Source organism: Euwallacea fornicatus, chromosome 33 (assembly GCF_040115645.1).
Source record: "Euwallacea fornicatus isolate EFF26 chromosome 33, ASM4011564v1, whole genome shotgun sequence".
Taxonomy (NCBI): Eukaryota; Metazoa; Arthropoda; class Insecta; order Coleoptera; family Curculionidae; genus Euwallacea; species Euwallacea fornicatus.
This window is the reverse complement of record NC_089573.1, coordinates 799305-823178: the sequence shown is the minus strand read 5'-3', so window position 1 is coordinate 823178 and position 23874 is coordinate 799305. Positions and strand designations below refer to the sequence as shown.

Genomic DNA, 23874 nt, shown 5'->3' with positions numbered 1-23874 from the left:
CTTTTAGTGAATGTATAACGTGAACCTTCTTGCCATTTAGAATTTTTAAAGGGGGCTGGATGCAAGGGAAGGGATTAATTAGTACCAATTTTTGGTACCCGAAAACAGACGTTGCCATATTTTGAGAAATTGCCCGAAGGCCGTTATTTTGAAAGATTACGGGAGAGGGGGTGAAACCCTGCCTATCTCTCAATAGTACATATGGATATTTTCGACGCACATAACGTTTGGATTTTGCGGTGATTCTTTCTCATCTACGCGTTAACATATGTACATTAATTAGGACATCGAAGGCTTCTCATCAGGTTAGTCAATTAAGCAAACTGTCACAATGACGATCCCGAGATTGAAGTAATTTAAACGTGGAGCGTCTCCGAGCTCCCGAATCATTTCTAATTAGCAATTTTGCCAAATCACAATTTTTTCCAATGGACCACGCCCACAGAACCGCTTTCGATTTTGTAATTGTGAAGCGTCTTCAAAAACGTAATTAAGGCTCATCTGTGACTAAGGCACGTTTTTTGTTCAAAGCGGAGTTCTTCGCTTGCCCTTCGCAACTTCCAATTTAACGTCAAAAAGTGTCTTCGCGTTAAACTCGCACACACAGGGCGATTCGCGGGGTTGTTTCCGCTATTTTAAGAAACGTTTCATTAGACATCAAATACATTGCGGCCATTACTAGCGACCGGTCGTTTCGAAGTTATAAAAGCTTGGACGGCTTGTGTTAAATTTTCTGAATTGATGTTGAAGTTGGATGCTCAAACGTAATGCGGGCTCTGTGCTGCGAAAGCTACGAAACGCCACTGGGTGTTTGGTCGTTCCAGCCGGCATATTACCAGGTGTAACGCGGCTTCAGCACCTGTCCTCTTAAAAAAATCAATGTCCTGTGGCTATTGCTCGTCACACTGTGCCTGTGGACCCCGACAAGTTTTACTTCTCTCGACATTTTTAATTATTACTGTTACACATTTACAAGATTTAAATTTGCAACGTTGCAAATACGAAATAAAAATACGGGGAAACAAAATAAAATTCAACAAGTAAGTAAAGCTGCACTGAGCCCGAGCAAGAACCTCATTATTTTGCAAATTGGAAATAACGTTAAGAAGAGAAAGACTGTGAAGAAGTCAGTGACCTTCTATTGAAGAAGATGCAGAAATTCGTTACTGTCTGAATACCTACTTACTGCGGCCGGGTCACAAGTCAAATCAAATTTATATTCTTGGCTGCCAAGAAGAAATCGAACATTTTTCAATTATCTTCTATTACTTTCTAGCACGGTTTCGTTGCTAGCCGCGTTCACCTTCGCATAACTTCATGGAAGATAACGAAGAAGCGGTAAAAGTTGGAAGCGTTTCATCAACCACAATTACTGTTGAGTTCTGCCGAATGAAATCGACCAGTTCGGTCCTGAGTTAAATAAATTTGCGAACGTGATGGAAACGCTGGGGACGTTTAAAACTGTCACATCGTAACTGATGGCGTTTCATATTGTCCGCTTTAACGCCTTTTAACGATGTTTTTTCAAGATTAATTGTGACGTTCAAAGAACAAAACTTTACTGTTCCTCGTTAAATTTCATTTTATGGCATTTATCGCCTCTACATTGCCAGGGAATATCCCCTCTGATGTTCACAGCTCGCACGTAATTTAAATTAATATCGTTTGAAATATTTTTTTCTATTAGCTCCGAGTAGCAAGTAAAGACTTCTACAAATGCACACTTGGCTGGTCGCACCGTTTCCTGTTTCCACTACAATGGACACTAGACACGAGCCAATTTGGTAGATTAGATACTTAAGCATGTTTTTTTTCAATACAATGTTATGACGCCACCGGCCTTCTGTTCGATTTTTTCGTCGCCAGGAACTTAGCTACGGAGTGTTTCAAAATTTCCAACCCGCGCGTTTTTTTAAGGTCCTGCCGAGACGTCGGATCGGGGAGTGCGAAATTTCGACGTTTGCACTTGTTCCGACTTTCCTAAAGAATTCGCTTTCGGCCCGAGTTCGTTTGGTCGCGTTTATTAAAAATATCATTTTAACGATTCGAGACCTCCAGACCGATTAACTATCGGCACGAATCGTGTTAAAGGACTTTTGCCGAGAATTTCGAAGAGAAATCACTTATGTCCAACGAAACACAGGGGGTTTCCGTTAGGAAAAAACTTCGTTTTGCCGCGACTCTTTGACTGATTTTTTTGCGGAAAATGTAATTATGCCGACCATCTCGGACGCGATTAAACTGATATACAGTAGTGACCAAAAGTAGATGGACAAACGGAATCGGTTTCCTATGCGTGCACGTTATTTGCCGCAAAACACGTTATAACAAATAACAAACAAACGTTGGTAAAGTTCCCTTATTGTCAATAAAAAAATAAATCTTTGGAGTTCACCTGGTCAAAAGTAGATAGACAATTTAAAAATGAAAATAAAAACATAACAATTTCCCTCAAATTACTTGAAAAATCAATTGGGACCTTTCCCAAGGCACTAATATTTGGTAAAATACCCATTATTGTCAATGACTGCCCGACATCGACGCAGCATTGATCCAATCAATTTATTTAATATTGCTGGATCAACATTTTGCCATTTTTCTCGTATTTTAATAAACAGTTCGTCGCAATTTCAATCGTTTTTATCTCTCAATCCTTGCTCAACAATTGGCCACAGGTTTTCTATGGGATTCAGATCGGGCGACTGGGAAGGCCGCATCAAAATCGATACTTTTTCTTCTTCAAGAAACCGTTTAACTAACTCCGAATAATGTTTGGAGTCGTTGTCGTGTTGAAAATGGAATCTTAAGGGTAAATCGTTTTCGACATGAGGTAACATAACGTTCTGAAGATCGTCCCGGTACAGAAATCTGTTCATGATTCCATTTGTTCAATGCAGTGGGCCAATACCAAAACCGCTGAAACATCCCCATATCATTACCGATCCTCCTCCATGCTTAACCGTGGGTCTGGCGCGTTTAGGGTTTAATCGCTGACCAGTGGGACGTCTAACGTATTGAATGCCATCGGAATTAAACAAATTGAACTTAGATCCAGCAAACTCGTTTCCAATCCTGTTTCAGCCAATGAATATGTTGTTTGGCAAATTCCATTCCGATTTTTCTTACTGAGAAGTGGTTTTTTTGCTGGCCTGCGTGCAAATAATTTCTCTTCGACTAGTCCTCGTCTTACAGTCCTTGAAGACACGGCAGAAACTCCGAAAACTTCCAGCTCAGATCGAATTTTCTCAAAAGACACGAATGGATCTTTCGAACAAATAGTCTTTATCTTCCGCACATCTCTTTTACTCAGCTTCCTTGGTCGTCCAGTTTTTAGTTTCGGGTTAATTAATCGAATTGTTTGATATCTTTTTGTTATAGGCCAAATAGTGCCTTTTTCAACATCGGACCTGCGGGAGATTTGCACTTGCCGTTCACCCTCATTAAAAGCTTTAACAATTCGTTCTTTTAAATCAGTGGACGCTTTTACACCACGAGGCATGTTGTAGGCTATAAACCAAATGCAAATTTTACTACTAGTTTTCTGATATCTTAAGAATTTAAAGTAAATTCAAGATTTATTTTTTGATTGACAATAAAGCAACTTTGCCGACATTTGTTTATTATTTCTTATAACGTATTTTGCGACAAATCACATTCACGCATGGGAAACCGATCAATTGACATATGCGCACGATTTGATTGAAACATTCCCTTTGTCCATCCACTTTTGGCCACTACCGTACATACATGTAGTTTTTCATACGATGTTTGTGTAAGATTTTAAGAATTGCGAATTTGCGCGTTCTTCAAAAACGAAATTTATGATCCCGCCCTGCGCATTTTCGAAATTTTCAATTTTTTTTTTAGATCAAACTCCATCAAAACCAGACTCGTCACAATCCACACCCCTTCTCTGCTTCCCACTGACGGGTCACCCTTCGGATCTTCCCATATCTTGGGCGATATATTTCACCGGATGCGTTTAGGAACTTATCTAGATCTTTTTACGATGGGCGTGTGTTCTGGCCGTGACTGAAAATTTTAAGGGCTCTTATTACTTTTGCCAAAATATGCATCCCGTTTGTCGGTGCTCTGCATAACTAAAAAGTCAGCTGTCCCCTAGATTAACGACGAGCCAGATAACGGCTTCAAAAGTCGCCCCTAATTCTTAAAATATCGCGACAGCTTGCGCGCTGTCTGTTTTTTTTTTGTTTTTTTTCTTGCCTCAGATATGGTTTTTTATTGGGATTAGAGCCCTTATTAGCATTGGCGTGACGCAAACGATTTTCGTAGGATCAAACCCCTTGCAAGGATTTGATAATCGTGATCTATGGCGCCCTTAAATTTCTTTAAACGTTTTATTTCCAATTGTTGCACCCGAAAACGCGTTTTTTTTTACAATAATATTTAGTTGTTTTTTGTGTACGTACGCCAATGTACTCGATAATTTTTCACTCATATCTTATCACAAACCAAGGTAGTGTGGCATATGCATCGCGAGGGATATATAAAAAATAGGATGTGCTAAAGGGATGGGTGTCTATAATTCGGTGTTTTTTCGGAACACGTGGTACTGAGCGCACGTGCGTTTAAAAAATAAGTTGCCTACATTTCCTATGCGCCTCTCATATTTATTATTAAGGCAAAAAATATATTCCGCCCATTAGGGTCCTGTGCTAGACATGTCTCAATCTCCACATTTATAAATAACATATATCTGTCATCTTTTTAAAACAGAAATAGTCTCATTTGGGGGGTGAAGAGAGATATCGCGTTTGACACCCCGTATATGAACTATAGTCGTACTTAGTTGCGAGTATAAAGAATATGTATTCAATGGTCTTTTGTTCGGGTCCATCGTATTGTCCGAAAGCTGTTAGCACGCGCGGACAACTCTATTATTTTATTAGAGGAAATTAGATTGTATTGTACAATACAAACCACTTAATAAAACAATGGTCGTTGAAAATCAGGTGATTGTGTAATTTCAGACACAAAAATCAAACGGGTAATTAGGACGATGTATAAGCACTTAGTCCGACAATCTATTGTACTGAAGCGTCACGTACTTTCGGAAATAAATCTTGTAAGCCCACCCAATTGCTCAGGTGTCCATTCTTCATTGTTTTCGAGGACGGTTTTAACCACCTCGAAAGGATCCTTTTTCCCTTCGGTGAAAATACGTTTATTCACACGTGAATTGCTTACTTTCGACTGAAATTTCCTACACTTCCTTTCACTATTTCACATGACGTACCTGAGCATATCCCAATTTTAGATTCAACATTTCAAATTTTTTAATTTCCAGATTTGAATCGCGTACCAACTTTGGATGCTCCAGTTGGGAGCCAGTTACTTTAAAAATAAGTTTTCGATTCAGGATACGTATTTCGATAACATGACTCCAGAATCCAGTTTACTGACACGGTATAACTTCACTCGATCCTTCATTTTAGAGCGGCTTCAAAATCATAAAATTGAGTATCAAAGCGGTCTACCATTTCGGAAGCCAAGATATGCATTTTAGGTTGTGCGAGCTTAATCACTGATATGATTCACTTGAAGATATCTGCTAAGGCATCGCTTCGCGGATGTTCGAGGTATGGGTGTTCAAAGCGAAAGCGGAACCTTGTAGGTAGGTTCCTTCCACGCTTTGGAAATTTCCAACAAAAATTTTTACGTCACGGTGACGAAAATAGTCAGGCATTAAAAGGTAAAAGAGATATCGCAGTCCTGTTTCATAACAACTTCGCAAAAAAGAAATACGAAGGAAATCTGAACAATGGCCGCCTTTTTTTGAAAAGATGTATAATGTTTTTCTTGAAATGTAAAAGCAATGTCAAATTGCAGCTGTTTTTTTTTTGAACAGGGATTGTGGTGGGACGAAAGCATAGAAGACAAATCTTTATTTTTCTGTCTGAAAAACCCCCAGGCGAGATTAATTACACCACCATGTGTTTTTATTTTAACCGAATAGATATTGCGCCGATTCTCTAAAAATACATCAAAGAAGTGTGTGCTGTCGTAATGAAAACCAATAGGTGCTTTACGCTAAATAGCTCAACGTCAATAAGACCCGTCAATTTGTCACGGTGTATAAAAGAACATATGGGGTCCCGATGAAAGTCCGCCTCTGTGATATTGTCAGTTTCCCTTCTACCAAACAGGAGCCCTTGTGAAATACGAATCATCTATGAAAGTGATAAAATTCGTCGAGCTGCGTCCACTGGGGTGTAAATTAAAAATTCCAGATTGGAGGACGATTTCGATTCGGCCGTCGACGGAGATAAAAGATTTAATTTCGAGATTCCACCTTCATCCCCCTCGCTCAGTTCGTGCTAAAGTTGAAACAATTGGTTCCATAAATTCTTGACATGAAGAGTTTCCCAATAATTGGAATTTTTGAGTATAAAGAACTCTACCCTCCCCTACCAGACCGCTGTATGAAATAACCGTCCCCGCACCTTCTTCGAAAAGATTTAGGTGGAACCCTCCTAAAGGGTCTCCCCTAAACTATTACTTTCTTTGCTTATCACATTAGAGAACAGTGAGTTCTTTTGTTGCACATTCCAAATAACGGAAATGGGCCTAGATAAACTCAAAAACGTGCCGTTTTCGAAACATTTTTTCCTCCACATATACATGAGATATGTAATAACCCAAATTAAGACAAAAATACGCGGTCGTAAATAAGTTTAATTAGCCTAAAGAAAAAATTATCTAAAAATTTTTAATTAAGATTTAATGAGACGGGGAACCATTAAAGAGACCCTCTGCGAGCAAAATAAAGAACTTGTTCGTTGACCCCTCGGTAAATGTTGGACGAACTTGTTATGTTGTCTTTGTTCTTAGGGAGAATCATGTCTTAATTTTGTTTTATAGAAAAACCACGCGAGTCCCATAAGCCAAGTTTCTTCACTCTGAAGATATAGTACTGGTAAATCAAGGCCTGAGTAGTAGCCATGTTACTCGTTCATTGATGTTAACAATAAAGCAGGAGTTGTCACAACTACTTTTCTCCCTACCCCCCAGCCCAAGAATTCAAAAATGGTAAACTTCCAAAAAAGCACCAGCAGCTGATGTCGATTTAGCAACTATTCAAAATTAACGATATGATTTTGAAACAATAATCGCTAACTGTTGTAGGTAGATGCTAAATCATGTGCATAATTTTGATTAACACGCTGTGTGTGTTTTTTTCTATTTACTGGTGCATCCACTGGCGAGTTACGCATTTGAACAGATGCAAAGTGCCGATTTGTTTGCTTAGAATGACTTCTAGAATTATTAAATATTTAAATTATTATAAAGTCGCATCGGTTACGTCACCATACGTAAATTTTACGCGATGTCCGGTGACGTCCAGTGTGGAAACTCACTTTTCAAATACAAATTTAGATGTGAAAAAGGGGCAATTTTCAGCAGCTCAGAGACGGTAGGGTTTAGGGATAGGGTAATGTTAACAAAAGTTGTAGGTTTTCGGATTCTGAACACGATGCCGTCGAGAAAAGTAGGGCGTTCTATTTGAAGTAAGCAAGTTATTGAGGATTGAAGTCATACAACTTCGGAGGCCTATTTCGAGGGTTATGAAAAAAATATTTTTAAACTAAAACATGTCAAAACGTAGCTTATTATGTCGCCTTGAAGCCTCATAAGATCGATTCCAAAATTCGCAACGGTTAGGAAACAGCATCGGTTTCCGTGAGACCTTGCAGCTATCAAAATTTTCGAATTTTCACAAATAACTCGAAAATGGTAAATTTTTTACATAAGACCTATTTCATAAACTAGTCTTAAGATTTGGCGATAAATCCGAAAATGGCAAAACAATTGGGGGGTTCCATTTAAAAAAACATAATTTGGTACTACCACACTTTTATGACAGACCCTGTACATTTGAAAATAATTTAAAAATAAGTGCCTTTTATTTCCTAAAAACTTTACTAAGACAAATTTCCTTCTAAAACTTATATTTACTGAGATATCGCACTTTGACGCACTAATGAGCAACCCTGTATATACAGTAATTCAAAAAAGTATCCGTACAGCCGAAAAAAAATTCTGTAAATCGTAACTTTTGACTGATTTTGTTCGAATTTTGTATAATGAAAATTCAAACCGAAACTCAATTTGCGTAATCGAGCAACTTTTGAAAATTTTACTTTTAGAGTGCTTTCCAGTGTTTAAAAAAAAACTTCGTTTTGAAAACTTCTTGTGCGGTGGAAATTTTTCAATGTGGTTTTAACATTCTTGCAGAGAGGATTTTTCTTCATATATCCTGAAAATTTGATCAAAATCGAACCGCAAATAAGGGAGTTGGAGCTTTTTAAAGTCGTCAAAAACGCCAAAGAGTGACGATTTTCGCGCAAAATGACGAAACTTTGACATTTTTGACGACTTTAAAAAGCTGCAACTCCCTTATTTGCGGTTCGATTTTGATCAAATTTTCAGGATGTATGAAGAAAAATCCTCTCTGCAAGAATGTTAAAACCACATTGAAAAATTTCCACCGCACAAGAAGTTTTCGAAACGGAATTTTTTTGAAACGCTGCAAAGCACTCTAAAAGTTAAATTTTCAAAAGTTGCTCGATTACGCAAATTGAGTTTCGGTTTGAATTTTCATTATACAAAATCCGAACAAAATCAGTCAAAAGTTACGGTTTACAGAATTTTTTTCCGGTTGTACGGATACTTTTTTGAGTGACTGTACGTGGCACAGAAGAGAGCATTGATTTCGTGACAAAACCCAAATTGGTAAGCCATATTAGTGAAGCTAGCTAAAACTAAACGAGCGCTCTATGCCACATCTGCCTTTCCGCGATATCGCCAAAAATTGTGACCAATCATCTTATCGGCTAAACAATCTATTTATTCGGAAGCATGATATATTACATCCATTCAGTAGCTACCTAGTTTTATTTGGGCCATACATCAAATTTAATAGTGCTGTCTGTGGAAATATGGCGCATGCACATTCGTACTTAATACCGAGACTCGATGGAATCATCTCTTAGGATCAAGTTCCAAATAGCACTATCTAATTACGGTTATCCAAAAAACAAATGCAAACGACATGAAATTATCCTGAGCTTGGTGCCTGCTTCTAATTACACCCATGAAAGCAATTGTAGGAAAGGCACATACACACACAGGGAGAGAATTTTATAAAAACGTTACGAGACGAGTGACACCCACCAGTAATGTTTTGTTTGTTTTCTATTTTACATTTTTTACGTTTTGTTACAATTTACAGCAGATGTTATAATGAACTTGAAATCTGCCGAGCTATTAATATTTTTATAACTATTGTGGTCTGGATGTGTCATTGCCAACACAACACTATTAATAGTATTAGCCGAATAGCTACAAGGCGCTTAAGCAATCCACACCTTTCTTGAATGATTTGGGCCGTGAATAAAAAGACTCGTCAAAGTAGGTTTAAATGGGTGCATCAAAAAAAAAAAAAAAAAAAAAAAACATACGACTCCACCATTTGCCATGGTATTGTCTTATTAGGAACGCCATGGGTCAACATAATTGGAGAGCAGTTTCGATTGATACAATCCGCACGAGTTTTATTTATAAATCTTGGTTGAGTCCCAACACTGGTAGCTAGGGACTTCGCCTTCGCGAGCTAAGATCATTGGTGCGATCCCGTGTTATTAAAATGGGCAGTAAAAATTTTAGGGAGACCTTGAATTCTCCACGCCCATTCAAGAACACATTTTCATTTTGACGTTGTACACTTTACAAATGGTAGTGGATTTAGTCATGGGTGCAGATGGGACTGAAAGTTAAGGAAGCGAGAAAGACGTAGTCCAGGAGTTCGCGACTGGCCGGCCGTAGTTCCGGCTCAACGGCCAACTACTGACCGGCACAGTTGCCGCGGTTTTTCAACCTACCAGCTCCTTCTAAATTACCGTGTAAAAAACCTCTTTCCCATACGAACTTTAAATTGCTACTTGATTGACCGAAATTGTATAATGTGAGTTATGTTATGATTGAGCTCATTTCTGTTACGTCTAGACTTATGTTTTCATATTACCTGCAATTGGACAGTCGCACAACGACTACATGTGCCCATTTCGATTTTATTCGTACGGAATCGTTCTGAGGTGCATTTAACAATATTTAACAAATAAGAAAGTTCTATATGGCAACCCAGCGAATGACCGGAATCTTATCAAGTCTTAGACGCGTTGCCGCGATCAGTCAATGAAACCGAGTAATGGGGCCCAGACAGGAACCTTGGGGCTCAACACGCGCGTTTACTAATTAGATGCACCGTGTAATTCGTGGAAAAATCGACTTTAAATCGATCCACTGCATAACAAGCCCCCTTTTTAATTGACATGTCAAATGTCGATCGTTCCCAAAATTTGTTTGCGAGAACAAGAACCTGCTGCTCTTAATTATTTCTGGTACCTTTTTTAAGAGCAAAGGTGCTTTTAGGGATGATATGGATATCTGTAGGTATCCCCTAGCTGGGCCACCGTTCTGTCCGGATCGACCTTAACGATCCGGCCAGATTTGTTTTAACGCTACGTAAATGAAGATTTCCAACAGCGCCGGAACCTCAAGGATCGATGGAACCGAGGTTTCGGAACTAGATTTATTTGTTTTGTGCTTCTTCTGATCCTGCGGTCCCTTTAGTCGCACTTCTGAAGTCTCCTCCCGCGTGAAGTGCCTTTCGTGACGTTGTTATACTTTGCACGCGTTCGTTTCGAGCGACCCGTTAACTCCTCCCGTTTCTCCAAGACACACTGTATCTACGGATGGAGTCGGCGAAAACGAGATCATCTTTATTTATTTATTATTATTTTTTTTAAGGGAAGGCATTGTCGAGTCAACGAGATTAACGTGTAGAATCGTATATCAGTACCTGGAGTGCCACGCACGAGAAATAAAATTATTTATGATTTTACACATCGCAAAGGAAAGTGATGCATAATCTAAAATAATAAGCCTGAATGCAACTTTTCCAAGCAGAATTTCACTTAGTGGTGATGACCGCGACAGCGATCCGGCTACCAAGGAGTTCGCAAGCGGTGACGGGCGCATTGGGACACTTCCTTAGAAAACACTTATGAAAATTATTTTCTAGCTTTGTACTAAATCACGTGTCTAACTATGATTTTTTAAACACCAGCCCAACGATAAAAAATACCGTCATGAGATTTCACCCTGAAGGCCCTTTTCTCCCCGTGATTTCAAAATTGTCGCTGTTGTTATGGCAACAATCAGAAAAAATCTCATCGTATAGACAACAACGCGATAATCGCTCTTGTGCTGTCGCGTCGGCCCTATCAGACTATTTGGGTAAGGCTGAGGATCCAGGTAAATGGTAAATGATGTGTCGATTTGCAACGAATAAATAATCCTCCATGGTCGCTCAAAAAATACGTCACGTTCCTTCAGATGCCGCATTACTCCTTCAACTTTGGGCCTTTCTGTAACAGCCCTTTTCTTTTATCATCGCTTTGCGGTTGTTCTTGACCACGTTCTCGTATCGCCACCGAGTGTGTTTATAATTACATTCAGATACCTTGAATGATTGAATGTATAGGAATAAGAGAACGGATGTGCAGCAGAAACTGCATCGGGATGTGCACCTAAATCTCTGTAAGTGCATACGGCTTATGCAGTATGTCGTTCAAATAACACAAAAGAATTGGAGGAATAAATCTATCCTTATTGTTTGCAGTCACGTAAAAGTTGACTTTGCTTGTACTACAGATTACGTCGAAAACTTTTGAATATGTTACGAACGGCCGTTTAGTAGTTTACAATACCGTGGGAATGAAGCTCAGTTATAATTGAACTCAAATCATTACCGCACAGTAAAGTAATAACTGTAACGCCTTACGCCGAGGCAATTAACAGAGGCGTCGATTTGTTTTGGGCGGACATACCTATACTATGTCTGCCGCTCATAAATAATTTCTAACTATGGCGTTATAATTTACATAATTTCAGTATTAATTAGCTGACTTTAACGCAAATTATTATGCTTCGTACGCCATTACGGGGCTTTCCTGCCGAGATAAATTACATAAACTACCCCATAAGATCGGGAAGTTTTGAGGGTGCCACTGAAAATATCAAAAATAAAAATAAAATCTGATTGAAATTGTGACAGCACATCGGTAGTAAATCAATAATCTATTAAGCAAGTACTCAATGCGAGGTTTTGACAAATATTATAATATATCAACTGTACTGGTAATAAAGCGTTTAATGACAAATTAGACTGGCAATAACTGCTCCTGTTAGCTTTTACGGTGGCATCGCAAATAAAGTGATTTAAATACGTTCACACGTCTTTAGTTGTACGCCACGGCCGTATTATTTCCATTACCTTCCGTATTGACATTTCTGAAAATAGTTTTATGGTTCGAAAGAAGAATACGTTACCAATATAGAAAGACCAACGATGGCCAGATGGGACTTTAAATCTTTCCTCTATAAGCTGAAGAAATATTGATTGTTCTCCCCTGTCTGCAAGATCTGTATTTGCAGCTACGAGGGTGGAGCTAAATTGCGACCCTAATGTACGCACAACAATATCCCAAGACAATAATTATAATGAAAAAACTAAAGACGCAGCTGATAAAAACACATGGCATATCTCAAAGGCCACATATGAATACGGACTGTGCCCAGGAAAAAACCATCTGCCCTTGGTCATGATTTCGTAAAATACAGATAAAGCAAAGGGTTGGTCGTGGCGCGAGCAAAAAGAACCAACAGACTGACAACTGGCAAGTCGGGGATTCAAATCAGAACTGCATCTGTTACGCAGATGGTCTTTCGACCTGATACCTTGCTTTAGCTGGTTCTAAAATAGGTAAAAATCACTTGATTGCCATCCCTTCATTGCCGTATTTTACCTGTGCCATATTTCAAACGATCTGCCACTTTTTGAGCGTCACATGTTTTATTGAACTTTTACCAAAAACATCAAATGCCTCGCCATATGGCCGCAGTCTGTTTGGGTTTTTCCAATGACCATCTCCCTTGGAAATCCCAATCTAAGCACGTCTGCTTTATTAGCCCGAAAATATTTATTGCACCTTTATTACCTTCGAACACGTTGCGGGAAGAAACCAGGCTTTGCTGCACTACAAGGCCGATTCCTTCTAGGTTCAAGATGTTGGGACAGTTGTTTGTCTCGTTGCATTCGAGATGGTAGCTTATAGGCTGACGAAGAGGATAGAAGGTATTACCTACTTGTTGATACCAGGTAAACCTGGATCTATTGAAAAAAGTCCTATTGAAATGAAACAAAGCCGCATTGAGAGCCTGAAGTTACACAAAAGCAGAAGAAAGGTCGTATATCGACAGCTGCATCTTCTTTGGCACGCGTTCTCCTATATACGCATATGGCACGTGCTCACCTATATACCGATCTTGAGACGCATGCGCGCAGCTACAACAGGTTCGGGGTGAGAGTCACCCTATATTTTACCAACCCGGTGGCTAATGGACGTTTTTCGCGCCAAATCTCCCCGAGATTTTCTATTTCGAATTTAAGCTGCCGTAAGAAATTGATTAATATTGGATAGGAAGAAAGGGACTACTGTGGGGATTAAATAACGAGTTTCAAAAGGAAAGCAACGTCTTAAGGGTGGTGGGATGTTTAGGTTTTTGTTCCATCCACGATTTTCCCATTTACGGCTTCAGCGGTCTAATGACGTTTTCTAGTTCGTAAGAGGAATATTTCATCACCATTCCGCCGAATACGAGAGACACATCATCGTTTTTTTAGAGCGATCACGTGGTAATATTTTTCAACAGCTGGATGGACGACTTTGGGCAAGTTTTCATAAAATTTGCACGTATGCGAAGAAATGAAAATATGTTACTTTGGATACCTCTCCAAAATGAATTAAGTAACGTTTCCAAAAATAATATAAAGATTAAAATGTTTTAAAAAACCGTTTGACAGAGAGAATAAAGTACACCATTTCGACACTGCTCAAGCCTCATTCAAAAATCTTATGATTTTACCATCAACAATGGCGTTATATCCGTCATATTTGAGGGCTGGCGACAAAACTGATCATTGATTCTACTTCCCCTTGGAAATTTCGTGAAGAACGCGGCATTAATTTTTAATAGCAAACATAATTGAATTTGCCTGTACACCAGGCGGCTAAATGGGGTTCGGAACGCGTTAATTAATGTCAAACAAAAAGGACATAAAAATGTCCATTTCATTGGCACTTGTGTGTGTCATATGTTCCAGACAACGAGCGGACTAGTTACACACGCTGCGCCATACAAGCAGATTGTAATCGAACACCCTCTATGTGGTTTGCGATACGTGCTGCTCATATACATCAACGCAAACCGCAGCTTAAGCAAGATGACGAGTGTTACCCTTAAGTCATTAACTAGTTCCTGCCTTTGAAAAAGACATAATGGTAGAATTTGGCTTGTCGAAGACGCGCAGAGCAAATATAATGTCTTAGGTTTATGGACTTACCTAGGTGTTCGAAGTTTTCAAAAGGTGATTTCTTTACAGATGTGGGTCATCAGAGAGTAGGACCCTCGCACAACCTCGGTAATTTCCGTCTAAAGCCTGCAACAATACAACAATAACAACAAACAAATTCGTGAGTACTCATTATCATGCTCGGTACTTCGCCTACTAATCCATCCACCTAAATCTGAATTTTTTTTTTTTTTTACGTAACAACGAACGACTGAACTGCGCTAATAGAGAATCTTAAAGAATTCCGAATGGAAGCGACCAATGAAATCTGAGAGATCTAACAAGACACGTCCTTAAATACGATTTATTTGGAAGGGCACAATCTGCGGTAAACCCTGTTTGTTCAAATCCACAATGAGACTAATAACATGAGCTGAGGTACTGGTGTTTAAGATACTACATAATATAGGTCTGCGATGTTATCAAAACCAAATATGAGTTTTGTATGTATCTGGACTGATTGCTTGCAAGAAGCAGCTGTAAAAGACAGATGCCAGCGAAAAGGCAGCTGGGCCTCCTTGGTACCTACTCTTACAAGAAGCTAGCGGAACCACGCTCAGAAAGTACCTTCCCTTAGATTTGGGGCATTTTCGAAGATTTTCCCTCTGCTCGCAGGCTCGTGCGGGTTGAAAAATAATATTTTTCGACGTAAATAAGGGCGTAAACCAGATGGTTTGTGTGCGAGTTAAAAGACGCATTATTTTATACCGGACAAACGAGGCTTAAAAAAGATGCCGGACGCTCTGGTCCATTTGCTGTTACCGGATTTAATGTCTGGCATGAGAAAATATTTCAACGATTTTCGAGTCGCGTTGTGAAAGCGCTCGTCGATAAATTTCGGCTTTTTTAACGTTCCGACCCGGGTGTTTTGGTAAATATGTCGCCCTGTCAAATCTATTACTATTTAAAGATCCAGACACCACGTTGCCAAATGTGAAAAAACACATGGGACAAGCCGTCTCCTCTCGACGATACCCCCAAAACTCTTGGAGGGTCTAACGATTATTTATCCAGTTTTTTAAGCCTTGTCGAAACATCGGAAACATCACTATCACAACAATGAGTGATTCTAATGGCCGGGGGGAGGGTGAAAAATAGCCTTATTCAGATATTCACCCGCGCCTAATTACCACAAACGATGCGACCGTGCAGATGCTCTGAGAGTCCTCAAAAAAATTACAGAGTAAATTCGTGATCGATTCGCTCCTAGGGCTCGATTCATAACTAAGAACCTTCATGCGACATAGGTGGTGGGTTCAACGTTCCTCGACTCAAACGCCCTATCCATGCGTAAAAGGGGCCTAACTAAAATAACCGATACAGATAATTAAAGCCTAATCGAGCTATCTCACGCGACAATTTTTTTGGTTTCTTGCGAATTGCCAAATGGAAATTGGGCACCTGCCGGCTTTTGCCGAAATCTGCAAGACACATGTCGGGGTAACAAGCGGCCTGTGAGAACCAGCGGCAGATGCTGCACACCTACATTTTGCCTGTTACCTGTGCATTTTGGTGCAGGTAAACCCTAGGCACCCCGCCCCCGCGCGCCCTTAAGGGCAAACACATCGCTTGTAATCTTACCCTGGGAACCATCCGTGTTGCAGATGGCACCGTCGGCAATGTATCATTGTTCTCCTGTTTTTCTAGGAATTTTCCTGGTTGATTTTCTTTTTAATTTTCTTCATACCGTTACATGTTCAGCAAGGCGGCTCCAATTATGCTTAATTTAAAGCTGGCTGACAAACGATGCCGTTATTCGTGTAATCAACTAATAAAATCCGAATATAAATAATTCATGCAGGGCACCGCGTGGCGAAATTACCAAATTTTTGCATTTTACGGGGTACCATCGACACTCTTACGTTCGCGATAAAGTTCATATGAGTTTTTTTGGTCACACCATGTTACACTAGGCAATCCGCGCAAGTCCGGTGCTCTCAACCATACTGCGAGTACACACCATTATTTTCCAATGGCTGGACATACAGTATTGTCATTATAATTTTTATGTAAGCTTCAGGAAGTGCCCTATTACTTTACTGCTTTAATGTCTTAAGGAAGGTCTCCTTAAGCTGGTTTTAGTATTATTTTTGTGCTACTAATTATAAACCCATATACCTACCGGCAAATTCCTGAATAAAATTCTCTGTAACAAATAATTTTCTGAAGGGAGCGATGTAACGTACGAAGTACCTAATCACAATCATTACCTGCAATCACGCATTTCTTTCAGATATCGGAATTTTCAATAGGAAGAAAGTGTGTTACCGACGGTACGACCGAAGAACTGCGTATCGCCTATTCAACAAATAGGTGAAGCTGCTTTCGGTATCTTCTTCGAAAATTAATAACAGTAGTTCATACGCGTGGTACTGGCACCACAAGAAGCCTCATGGCAGAAGCTCGGCCCAAACAGTTGGCATACACGCCACAGTCCAGTAAAATTGAACAATGGAACTCTCCATGCTTAATGGCCGTTTCGCTTGGTAGTTCTTTATGTATTTTTTTCGGAATAGTATTACTTTTGACAATACCGGTCTTACTTTTTAAATATCCCAAGGTGACGGAAATATGGCATGGCTCTCTAACGATCAGAAATAAGTGTTATACTAGGTTGGAGCTGTAATGCCCTTTATTTTGTAAGTGGAATTTACAGCATATAAAATTTTCCGAAGGAAAGATAAAGTGGCAATTTAAAAAAAAATTCTTCGTTGCGCAAATTTATAAAAAAAAAAAGTTCGACGCTGGTTTTACTCTCTAGGACTTTATATTCCCAGAGAGATTGCGCTCTGTTGGAACACACTTAACTATTCACCTCCTGCTATGACTTTTTACTGTTTTTTGAGTTGCGTTTTTGCCGGGTATGGCCGTGACTTTCTAATTTAGCTGGGACACCCTATATAGTTTTCGATATTGCGAGCCTGGTTGTCACTCTGTGTTATTCTCAACTTCTTGTTTTATTGCATCAAGTCGTTTTGCTCGGATTGTATTAAGTAGCCGGTCTACTCAAATCAATTTCCCTGTTTATAGATCTCTTCGCGAAGGGGGTAGAAAAAGATCCGCCCTCATTAACTCGTTTCTTCGATTTTTTTATGCCAAGCAACAGGATCTTGGGCAGTAAAACGCACCTTTCCTTGGTAATATACAGTGACTCGCATTAACATTCGGGCACTATGGTATTTTTGGAAGTATTAGGTTTCCTGCTAACTTCTTCTTAACTAACATTATTTATTGCGCAATCTCTGGTTACAACAACGTTTCTAGTATATATAAATACATTTTTGATCTTTTAAATTTAATTATATACGAAGATACTATCGAACAAAGAAAACAAGGCATGATTTTGCTATCGCAGAAATATTCGAACGCGGAATGCGGTGCAGGTAAAAAATAATAGAAAAACGTTGCATACAGGGTTTTTTATGATCGCAAAAGATTAGAGATGAGTCAGACTCAATTTTCTTGTTAGTTGTGTGCAAGGGGGTTTGAAGGCGAACTTATCACTTACTAAAGCTCACATTACGAAGCGAAAAGGCAGAAATGTTTCTTTTGACATACGACAATTGATTATTTTTCATCACCCTAAAGGCAGATCGTATCGAGAAATCGGTAATTTGTTAAGTATAAGTAGAAGTACAGTTGGTGATGTAATTGGAAGATTTGCTCAATAAGATCGGATTGAATCGATTCCGCAAGAAGGACGCCCGAAACTTACTGATGAGCGTGAGAAGCGCAAAATTATTAAACAAATTAAAATGAACCCCGGACTGAGCGCTCCTAAATCAACAGCTGATTTACTAGAATTCAATGGCAAAAAGTACATCCTGACGCAGTTCGACGATCATTAAAAGAAGACGGGTGCGACGGAAGAGCAGCCCGAAAAGAGCCCCATACTCAGTAACTCAGGAAGTCAATCGCAGGAGACGTCTCGCCTTTGCTCATGAATCCGTTGCGAAAGAGGAAACATACCGGGAAAGCGTTATACTTGATGATGAAAAAAAAATTCAATAATTTTGGATCCGATGGTCGTAAAATGGTATGGCGCAAAGAGAACGAAGAGCTAAAAATGAATTATCTTCGACCTACTGTGAAACACGGAGGAGGGAGCATAATGGTTTGGAGCTGCATCTCGGCTGCAGGAGTTTAAGGAAGGAAATTTAAATAAAGTTATGTACTTGGATCCTTTAAAACGAAATTTACTAACAAGTGCTGAAAAATCGCGACAATTTTAAATTTTACCATCCAAAACATAAGTGGCGTTTAGTCCAAGAGTATTTATTACACAATTGCCCTAAAGTATTAAATCATCCTGCACAATCACCCGATCTTAACCCCATAGAAAATCTATGGGCACTTTTACACCGTAAAGTCCATAATAAGCCAGCCAACTCCAAAAACGAGTTAAAACAGCGATTAGTTGAAGGAAGGCAGCGCATACCTCAAGATTGCATTAAAAAAATAATTGAAAACATGCCGAAACGGCTACAAATTATACAACATAAGGGCAACCCTACGAAGTATTAATTTGTTTATATGCTTTTTTGTTTAAATAAATTTTGTTTGCGAATATTATGTTCCTGGCACGTGTCCGAATATTTCTGCGATAGCAAAATCGTGCCTCGTTTTCTTTGTTCGATAGTGTCTTCGTATATAATTAAATTTAAAAGATCAAAAATGTGTTTATACAGGGCGTTTCCTAACTACGTGTAAACAATTTAAAGGCGTAATCCTCGACTGATTTTGAGTCAAAAATGTCTAATAAACATATGTCCGCAAATGCCTTGTTTCCAAGATACAGGGTGTTGAAATGTGACAAGAAAAAGGGATTTTATTTCCAAAATTACTCAATTTGGATGTTTGAATTTTAGAAAAACACTTACCATCAGCAAGGCCGTAAACAAAAACCATATTGGCCATTTCTTGATTAGTGCAATTAGGCATTTGAAAAATTTTCAAAACTGAGGTATAATCTGATTTTTGGGACACAGAACTGAATTCTTTCGCTTTAGAGAGTAAAACACCAAAATAACACTGACTATCTTGTTTATAGTAGTGGAAGTAGCAAAAAAAAACTAACAATAAACAAGTTAGTAAATACCACCAAACCTTTAAAAACCTTTTTCAGCGTCTTTCAGTCAACACCCTGTATCTTGGAAACAAGGCATTTGCGGACATATGTTTATTAGACATTTTTGACTCAAAATCAGTCGAGGATTACGCCTTTAAATTTTTTACACGTAGTTAGGAAACACCCTGTGTATACTAGAAACGCTGATGTAACCAAAGATTGCGCAACAAATAATGTTAGTTAAGGAGAAGTTAGCGGGAAACCTAATACTTCCAAAAATACTATAGTGTCCGAATGTTAACGCGAGTCGCTGTATATGCAATTCCGATATGATAATTCGTGTGCAAAAAAAACCCAATCCCGAAACTGCTGAGAACCACATAATGACCATCAGGCTGTACATCTGACATAGGTTGTTACGCATTTTTTTATGTAACAGTGGAATTTTTAACGGTAAATATTAAAAAGCTGCGAATGAAAATTCGCCCAATTAACATGAACTTTAAATTTTGCCCGGTACCAGGTGCATACTTAAAGCGGGTTACTTACGCAAGCAGTCCCTCATGCTAGTACGTAGGCCTCGTACACACCTATCTACCTGAACTCAGCAGAAGAAAATCATTAGAGACTAAGAGCGTACATATGTTTTCGGATTTAGGGAGGTTGAAAGGTGGTGACCACCTGGCTCGAGATGACACGTGGTTGCAGAGGATTGACAGCTCCGCTAGTACGCTCGCGAGGCAAAGTTCAGTTCCTGAATCAATCGACTTTTGGCCGTCGCCGGTTGGTTCGGGCCCCGTCGCGGTCATCCACGTCCTTCGATACTTCGATTATCAATATGCTAACTAATAGAAGATCCAGCATAATAATGATAGAGAACGTCCGTAATTCTGCGAAGTCCTCCTATATCGTAGAATTATTCATTCGCGCAAGGTGCTGCAGAAGGCGACCTTGCGCTCGCTAACCACACTTGATGGGTTAACCAATAATTTAACCTTTTTGAAAACAAAACTCACAATTTATACGCATACTACCCTCATTGCATGCACATTCGAATACGATAATTGGTCCGAATAAATTTTCGATTTCTAGCACAATGTGGGTCTAAATGACGTAATTTAGCTGCACTCACTCGTTTTGGTTGGCGATGAAAAAAATAAGCGTATCCGTTAGGGGCTAAGAGGAAATCGTCTCAATTTTTATATAATTTGCCAAAAGTTCAATTATAGTATTGAACGATCGTTAAAAGACCATCTTGCGCTCGACATACTTATAATCAGACTAAATTATACTAATTAAATTAGCGGTTGTGAAGAACGTAATACTTTCCCATTTTTTATTTTCTTTTAATTGGGCATATAATAGCTCCAGTTCTCTTAATTAAGGCGTTATTTTCGCGTATTATAATACAGATACATTTAAGTGTTTCAATATAACAACAACCGCCACTTTTCGAATATTAAAACGACCTTAATCGACGTAATGGAGAAGCGCAGCAGAACTTTCGTTTTATTGGCAAGGGCAATTTCGCTGCCCATTTCTGAAAAACTATTTTGGAACGTTCGAAAAACGAGTGCAAAATTCAACACTCAAAATGCTCTTGAAATTGATGGCAAAAAGTATCGTTTCAATGCGCAGGAACGAAAGTCGTGCGCGGCATTGCGTGCAGCGAAAAAGGGCGAATGTAATTGTTGAAAGAGTGTGAGGTCCCTTTGAAAGCACTGGGTGTTTTACCGAAAAAATGACATTTACAACTTTTTTTAAAGATCGTGTAACTCTCAGTACGTTTATCGTCTCGTGATGATGAGCTGCATGATCGACTTCCACAGAACGCTTAAATTAGATTTTACTAACATTTTGCAAGCAACAAATACTTAAAAATGATAGCTGCGGATTTACGAATTTGGAAACCACAAATTAAAAAAATCCCACAACTCTTTGTAGCTCTGACGTGTCACAATAACCTTTTCCTACGACTTTTAGAGCCACTTTGAGTTTCTGTTCGCATTTTCAACCGATTTAAATTCGCAGATTGAAAGGATCAAAAATCACACAATTCATATATTCGCAAGATGCAAATCACTACACTTTCAGATGGATTTATCACCTAACCGAGGAAATCTTGCATTAACTTTATTGGACAATTACGACTTCAATCGATACCGTTCGGTTTTGACATTTTCGAAAATTGTCAAAATTAGCCCTGATCAAGTTAAGTCGGGTCATTTAAGTCGATTCGGGATGGGCGTCAAATTCGAGGAAAACGTCAAAATCGAGTCACGTCAAGTTGTGTTTTTTCATTTTTTATTACTGCGAAATTGGGTTAATTGAGACTTGCGGGTGCTGTGAAGGAAAGGAAATATTCAAAATAGTGTTGGTCGTGATTATAAAGAAATCTCTAATCTACAGATGCAGGTCGATTCAGTACTTTAAATTTAAAAAAGCTTCGAAACTTCAGATTTTTAACGTAATTTGGATCAATTGAGGATATAATTTACTGCCGGTCCGCTTTGTATCTTGGTTAAACTCAGTGGGTCAGAAAAGGTAAGAAATGAATTAGGAGTAAGAAGTTGTATGAAAATAGTTATCTCCCATATTTTCGTGTTGATTGCAATAAGTCAGGTACGCAACTCAGAGTTTTCAGGCGTTTTACAGGGAAAATTTGCGATTTTATAACTAAAAATATGGGACTCGAACCCGGTTAAACCCAGTGGCGCAGGTTATTTCTGCGGCCTGTAAAACGTTACTTAAAGAATGTGTTATTTTTTCATTATTTTTCGACTTTATAAATTCCGTAGGTGCCCCTGCTTTAAATGAGAATTTCCAATCAAAATCACGAACCTCCCGAACAGAGAGTACATTGTTTAACATTAAAAAACACTAACGAATATTAGAAAATGCCTGCCACGGCTTCGTACATACGGCAGATTTTATCGCGTTTTCGATAAAAACTAGAATTTTGGCAACCACTCCGAGGGCGACCATGAGTGACATTTATCTGATAGATAAACGCCAGCTGCCACTGCTGGTCCAGCACGGCAGGCACGTGCCACATGCCCGCCACATGGCTTTAGATCCAATTTGCACGGTGTCCATATTTCACAAGAGCCTATCAGGTGGCCCCCGCTTCAAAATCTAAACCCGACTTCCGTTCTTAGCTGTTCACTGCGGATGTGCTTTTTAGTTTACGAGTCATAATTTAAGGCCACATTTCCCTTTGGAGATTTTTAAACAAATTGGTAGAAGAAACTGAAGTTTAAGAAGGATTAATTTAGTTAAAAACCTGACAGTCAGGTGTATTTCCAAGGAACGATAATGAAGAATTGGTTTACTGTATCAGGGCCCGGTGGGTGAAAGGTTTTTTTCTTAAAGAAGCCCTTCGCGAGAGGGAACTACTTTATCATCAACAGGTGCCTTGAATCTTTTTAAAGGCTTTGGATTGGTCATTCCCACGGTATCCAAGCGTTTGATATTTTTGTATTTTTAGTTCGAGTTTTTCACCTGGCCCTTTACGTTGTAAAAGTAGACATTCTGACAGTTTTATCTCATAAAAAAGTATACGGTTGCCTGGCATTTTAATTGAGACTTACGGGTGCCTGCGTGCTTTGACAAATCTGCTTAAAACTTAATTACTATTGCAAAACCTGGCAATTTTTTAACGAGGAACCCTTCACCACACCTTTTTGATAACCTAAAAACTACCTAATTAAGGATGTCGTTTAATAAATATTGATTTACTTAATAAAGAAATCGTAATGGCTTTAAACGAGATTGAGAAAGGACGAAAATAATTTGTCCTTTCTCCTTTGCAGGTGCGTCGAAAAATCGACGCTGGTTCTTGGCAGGTGGAGTCAAAAACCAAAGTCAATCCCCTAGATTTTACAGGTGCCTGTGCTTTAATAATTGCTTGGAAAAAAGTTGATTAATAAAGAACGCTTAAAAAACGGAAAGAGCAACAATTAGAAGAATTAAATAAAGGTACGGCTGCAGGGCCAAAATTGCCAGACACTGCATATTCTATATTTAAGTGTGAATTAAATTAGCAATGTAATCTTTAGAAACCTGAACAGCATGCACCTTTGAATAACGCGAAAAACGCGAATATTTGTAGAATTCATAATGGGTTCGACAGGTGAGTCTTGAAACGCCACTCCTTGCCATTTATAGCTAAATCGCTTATTGCTCGTGGTACTACTCGGGTACTACTTGCAACATTTGCGCTTACGTACGGCCCAGTGCTGCTTTCGTTCATGATCCACCTACGGGGTGGGTCTAAGATTTGGCAATTTGCTACGTTTTTAAAACATTT

At 39.0% G+C, this 23874-nt stretch overlaps 1 protein-coding gene across 4 annotated transcripts in view; it reads left to right on the top strand.

Annotated features, from left to right (window-relative positions):
* Window positions 1–23874, top strand: part of LOC136348566 (neurogenic locus protein delta-like) — a 54879-nt gene that overhangs the window by 1158 nt on the left and 29847 nt on the right. The window contains exon 2 of one of the 4 annotated variants that reach the window (XM_066299484.1): window positions 14528–14618. The exons of the other annotated variants lie outside the window; for them this stretch is intronic. The gene's annotated coding sequence lies outside the window, so the exon portion shown is untranslated. The remainder of the gene's footprint in view (window positions 1–14527; window positions 14619–23874) is intronic. 4 annotated transcript variants of the gene reach the window in all.